The sequence below is a fragment of the Durio zibethinus genome, unplaced genomic scaffold (assembly GCF_047325235.1).
Source record: "Durio zibethinus cultivar Kanyao isolate XHJ-2024 unplaced genomic scaffold, ASM4732523v1 HiC_scaffold_400, whole genome shotgun sequence".
Classification (NCBI taxonomy): Eukaryota; Viridiplantae; Streptophyta; class Magnoliopsida; order Malvales; family Malvaceae; genus Durio; species Durio zibethinus.
In genome coordinates this window covers 500,001-505,000 of record NW_028323023.1, presented here as the reverse complement: position 1 = coordinate 505,000, position 5,000 = coordinate 500,001, and positions in this window count along the sequence as shown.

The window sequence follows — 5,000 nt, the reverse complement described above, 5'->3', positions numbered from 1 at the left end:
AGGCAAGCGCCCGCACCAGGGCCCAGCATGTGCCGATGGTGGTCGAGGCAAGCGCCCTCACCAAGGCCGAGCGTGTGCCGATGGTGGTCGAGGCAACCGCCCGCACCAGGGCCCAGCGTGTGCCGATGGTGGTCGAGGCAAGCGCCCGCACCAAGGCCGAGCGTGTGCCGATGGTGGTCGAGGCAAGCGCCCGCACCAGGGCGCAGCGTGTGCCGATGGTGGTCGAGGCAAGCGCCCTCACCAAGGCCGAGCGTGTGCCGATGGTGGTCGAGGCAACCGGCCGCACCAAGGGCCGGCGTGTGCCGATGGTGTTCGAGGCAACCGCCCGCACCAGGGCCCAGCGTGTGCCGATGGTGGTCGAGCCAGGAGCCCGCACCAAGGGCCGGCGTGTGCCGATGGTGTTCGGGGCAACCGCCCGTACCAGGGCCCAGCGTGTGCCGATGGTGCTGGGGGCAAGCGCCCGCACCAGGGCCCAGCGTGTGCCGATGGTGCTGGGGGCAAGCGCCCGCCCCAGGGCCCAGCGTGTGCCGATGGTTATCGGGGCAACCGGCCGCACCAGGGCCCAGGGTCTGCCGATGGTGCTCGAGGCAACCGCCCGCACCAAGGCTCAGCATGTGCCGATTGTGATCGAGGCAACAACCCACACCAGGGCCCAGCTTGTGCCGATGGCGGTCGAGGCAAGTGCCCGTACCGAAGGGCAGCCTATGCCGATGATGGTCGATGCATGTGCCATCACCATGCGTCATCATGTGCCATTGATGGTCGAGGCCTTGGCCGAAGTTCGATTTTGAGCCACGGTGCCCATGCTTGGCTCCAGCATGTGCTGGTGCCGCATTTTTTTCACTCGGGACAGCATCGCCGGAGCATCGCCGGAGTACCGCCGGAGAACCTGACCGGCGGCATTGGGGTTCCGACGATTGGGAGGGGGGCCGGGGGGGTGTGCGCACATGATGTGCGATGGGTGCTGGTACTTGGCCTTGTGTTGGCCCCCTATCCCTCATCAAACCTCTGAGAATTCACACCCCCTTAAAGAGCATTTGAGATTTTACAGGTTTGCTACCAGTAGCCGTTAAAGTGTCTGAAATGGGGACACTTTTTTCAAACGGTCACAAAATCTTCTCTACTTCGAGTTTTTAGCTGAATTTTTTTGTGCATGCCAACAAAAATAGAAGGATCATGCCTACAAAATTTGGGGCCAAAAATCCTTATAAAAAAATTTTAAAAAATCCCGAACCGCAAAAAGTTTCGAAAATCGTGAAAAATAGAAAACGAGTCATCCTCCAATGAAACTTCACGTGAAGGCTTAGGGGACCATTGTATGAATTTACAAGCCATAAAAATGGCATTGGCACGGCAGAAATTTGAAGATGTGCCTAAACCCACCAGGGCCCAGCGTGTGCCGATGGTGCTCGAGGCAACCGCCCGCACCAGGGCCCAGCGTGTGCCGATGGTGCTCGAGGCAACCGACCGCACCAGGGCCCAGCGTGTGCCGATGGTGGTCGAGGCAACCGCCCGCACCAGGGCCCAGCGTGTGCCGATGGTGGTCGAGGCAACCTGCCGCACCAGGGCGGAGCGTGTGCCGATGGTGGTCGAGGCAAGCGCCCGCACCAGGGCCCAGCGTGTGCCGATGGTGGTCGAGGCAAGCGCCCGCACCAGGGCCCAGCGTGTGCCGATGGTGGTCGAGGCTGCCGATGGTGGTCGAGGCAACCTGCCGCACCAGGGCCCAGCGTGTGCCGATGGTGCTCGAGGCAACCGACCGCACCAGGGCCCAGCGTGTGCCGATGGTGCTCGAGGCAAGCTGCCGCACCAGGGCCCAGCGTGTGCCGATGGTGGTCGAGGCAACCGCCCGCACCAGGGCCCAGCGTGTGCCGATGGTGATCGAGGCAACCGACCGCACCAGGGCCCAGCGTGTGCCGATGGTGCTCGAGGCAACCTGCCGCACCAGGGCCCAGCGTGTGCCGATGGTCGTCGAGGGAACCTGCCGCACCAGGGCCCAGCGTGTGCCGATGGTGGTCGAGGCAAGCGCCCGCACCAGGGCCCAGCGTGTGCCGATGGTGCTCGAGGCAACCGACCGCACCAGGGCCCAGCGTGTGCCGATGGTGCTCGAGGCAACCTGCCGCACCAGGGCCCAGCGTGTGCCGATGGTGGTCGAGGCAAGCGCCCGCACCAGGGCCCAGCGTGTGCCGATGGTGCTCGAGGCAACCGACCGCACCAGGGCCCAGCGTGTGCCGATGGTGGTCGAGGCAAGCGGCAGCACCAGGGCCCAGCGTGTGCCGATGGTGGTCGAGGCAAGCGCCCGCACCAGGGCCCAGCGTGTGCCGATGGTGGTCGAGGCAAGCGCCCGCACCAGGGCCCAACGTGTGCCGATGGTGCTGGGGGCAACCGCCCGCACCAGGGCCCAGCGTGTGCCGATGGTGATCGAGGCAACCGCCCGCCCCAGGGCCCAGCGTGTGCCGATGGTGGTCGAGGCAAGCGCCCGCACCAGTGCCCAGCGTGTGCCGATGGTGGTCGAGGCAAGCGCCCGCACCAGGGCCCAGCTTTTGCCGATGGTGATCGAGGCAACCGGCCGCTCCAGGGCCCAGCGTGTGCCGATGGTTATCGGGGCAACCGGCCGCACCAGGGCCCAGGGTCTGCCGATGGTGCTCGAGGCAACCGCCCGCACCAAGGCTCAGCATGTGCCGCTGGTGATCGAGGCAACAACCCACACCAGGGCCCAGCTTGTGCCGATGGCGGTCGAGGCAAGTGCCCGTACCGAAGGGCAGCCTATGCCGATGATGGTCGATGCATGTGCCATCACCATGCGTCATCATGTGCCATTGATGGTCGAGGCCTTGGCCGAAGTTCGATTTTGAGCCACGGTGCCCATGCTTGGCTCCAGCATGTGCTGGTGCCGCATTTTTTTCACTCGGGACAGCATCGCCGGAGCATCGCCGGAGTACCGCCGGAGAACCTGACCGGCGGCATTGGGGTTCCGGCGATTGGGAGGGGGGCCGGGGGGGTGTGCGCACATGATGTGCGATGGGTGCTGGTACTTGGCCTTGTGTTGGCCCCCTATCCCTCATCAAACCTCTGAGAATTCACACCCCCTTAAAGAGCATTTGAGATTTTACAGGTTTGCTACCAGTAGCCGTTAAAGTGTCTGAAATGGGGACACTTTTTTCAAACGGTCACAAAATCTTCTCTACTTCGAGTTTTTAGCTGAATTTTTTTGTGCATGCCAACAAAAATAGAAGGATCATGCCTACAAAATTTGGGGCCAAAAATCCTTATAAAAAAATTTTAAAAAATCCCGAACCGCAAAAAGTTTCAAAAATCGTGAAAAATAGAAAACGAGTCATCCTCCAACGAAACTTCACGTGAAGGCTTAGGGGACCATTGTATGAATTTACAAGCCATAAAAATGGCATTGGCACGGCAGAAATTTGAAGATGTGCCTAAACCCACCAGGGCCCAGCGTGTGCCGATGGTGCTCGAGGCAACCGCCCGCACCAGGGCCCAGCGTGTGCCGATGGTGCTCGAGGCAACCGCCCGCACCAGGGCCGATAGTGTGCCGATGGTGCTCGAGGCAACCTGTCGCACCAGGGCCCAGCGTGTGCCGATGGTGATCGAGGCAACCTGCCGCACCAGGGCCCAGCGTGTGCCGATGGTGGTCGAGGCAAGTTCCCGCACCAGGGCCCAGCGTGTGCCGATGGTGGTCGAGGCAAGTTCCCGCACCAGGGCCCAGCGTGTGCCGATGGTGCTCGAGGCAACCTGCCGCACCAGGGCCCAGCGTCTGCCGATGGTGCTCGAGGCAACCTGCCGCACCAGGGCCCAGCGTGTGCGGATGGTGGTCGAGGCAAGCGCCCGCACCAGGGCCCAGCGTGTGCCGATGGTGGTCGAGGCAAGCGCCCGCACCAGGGCCCAGCGTGTGCCGATGGTGGTCGAGGCAAGCGCCCGCACCAGGGCCCAGCGTGTGCCGATGGTGGTCGAGGCAACCGCCCGCACCAGGGCCCAGCGTGTGCCGATGGTGCTCGAGGCAACCTGCCGCACCAGGGCCCAGCGTGTGCCGATGGTGCTCGAGGCAACCGACCGCACCAGGGCCGAGCGTGTGCCGATGGTGGTCGAGGCAAGCGCCCGCACCAGGGCCCAGCGTGTGCCGATGGTGGTCGAGGCAACCTGCCGCACCAGGGCCCAGCGTGTGCCGATGGTGGTCGAGGCAACCGCCCGCACCAGGGCCCAGCGTGTGCCGATGGTGATCGAGGCAACCGACCGCACCAGGGCCCAGCGTGTGCCGATGGTGCTCGAGGCAACCTGCCGCACCAGGGCCCAGCGTGTGCCGATGGTCGTCGAGGGAACCTGCCGCACCAGGGCCCAGCGTGTGCCGATGGTGGTCGAGGCAAGCGCCCGCACCAGGGCCCAGCGTGTGCCGATGGTGCTCGAGGCAACCGACCGCACCAGGGCCCAGCGTGTGCCGATGGTGGTCGAGGCAACCGCCCGCACCAGGGCCCAGCGTGTGCCGATGGTGGTCGAGGCAACCTGCCGCACCAGGGCGGAGCGTGTGCCGATGGTGGTCGAGGCAAGCGCCCGCACCAGGGCCCAGCGTGTGCCGATGGTGGTCGAGGCAAGCGCCCGCACCAGGGCCCAGCGTGTGCCGATGGTGGTCGAGGCTGCCGATGGTGGTCGAGGCAACCTGCCGCACCAGGGCCCAGCGTGTGCCGATGGTGCTCGAGGCAACCGACCGCACCAGGGCCGAGCGTGTGCCGAGCACCAAGCTGCCGCACCAGGGCCCAGCGTGTGCCGATGGTGGTCGAGGCAACCGCCCGCACCAGGGCCCAGCGTGTGCCGATGGTGCTCGAGGCAACCTGCCGCACCAGGGCCCAGCGTGTGCCGATGGTCGTCGAGGGAACCTGCCGCACCAGGGCCCAGCGTGTGCCGATGGTGGTCGAGGCAAGCGCCCGCACCAGGGCCCAGCGTGTGCCGATGGTGCTCGAGGCAACCGACCGCACCAGGGCCCAGCGTGT